Below are 1,307 nucleotides of genomic sequence, written 5' to 3' on the forward strand. Positions count from 1 at the left end.
CTCAGAATGGTTTCATCAGCTGCTGTCTTTCTCCAGTGAGTGGGAACATCTTCCTTCACACCTCTGCGTATATCCTGCAGTCGTTTAGAGACCAAATGCCATGCATTCAATTAAGGTGAAGAGTTCTGATGGAGAGATATTTGAAGTTGATGTTGAAATTGCCAAACAGTCTGAGACAATCAAGAGCACATTGGAAGATTTGGGAATGGATGATGAAGAAAATGGTGATCCAATTCCTCTACCAAATGTTAATGCAGCGATATTTAAGTCATTCATTGGTGTACCCACCACAAAGATGACCCTCTTCTTCCTGAGGATGATGAAAACAAAGAAAAGTGAACATATGACATCACTGTTTGGGACCAAGAATTCCTGAAATTTGACCAAAGAACCCTTTTTGAACTTATTCTGGCAGCAAACTACCTAGACGTCAAACATTTGCTTGATGTTACAGGCAAGACTGTTGCCAATATGATCAAGGAGAAAAGTCCTGAGGAGATTCACAAGACTTTTAATATAAAAAAAGACTTTACTGAAGAGGAGGAAGCGCAGGTATGCAAGGAGAGCTAGTGATGTGAAGAGATACTTGTGCCTGATACTGTAATACTATAAGGATTGTTCCAGATACTAGTTGCACTGCTCTGTTTATAACAGTTAATATTAGACAAACAATAGACAAATGCAAGAGCAAAACAATTGTATTAGCATAATATTGTCCTCATTGCACGTGCAGTTTGAGTTACAGATTCCAAATGGATGGCTGAATTTCTTTTAGTCTGAGCAAAAGTTGACATTTTTCTTTACTCTGAATAAAATGAAACTGTGGGTAGAAAGTTGAGACCAAGAAAGTTGAAAGTTGAAAACAAAATAAGAAAGAATTGCTCAACACAGATAAAGAAGACATAGATAAATAAAGAATAGAGAATACAAGAATAATGGAAACATTGAATGACAATAAAGGAAACCATTATAATGCTTGAAACAGATTTAAACAGATATTCAGGAAATTAAGATTCTGTGGAAAGCTAGCAAAAATACTTGAATGACATTAAATGTAAACTTTCATACCTTGAAGACAGTGGTGCAGATAATGAACTTGAAAGATGTCTTAAAATTAACAAGGAAGCAGGAAATAACAATTCAGCAGCTATACAATGATGCAAAGATACACAATATAAGACTAACAGGAAGAGCAGGGATCAATACAAATGAAATAAAAAGACCCCTTGCAGAAGTAGAGGCCAAAATTTTTGAAGCATGAGAAAAGAACCTGACATACAGAGAAATGAGGCATATAGAAATCCAAA

The sequence above is a fragment of the Octodon degus genome, unplaced genomic scaffold (genome assembly GCF_000260255.1).
Source record: "Octodon degus isolate 3935 unplaced genomic scaffold, OctDeg1.0 scaffold00168, whole genome shotgun sequence".
NCBI lineage: Eukaryota > Metazoa > Chordata > Mammalia > Rodentia > Octodontidae > Octodon > Octodon degus.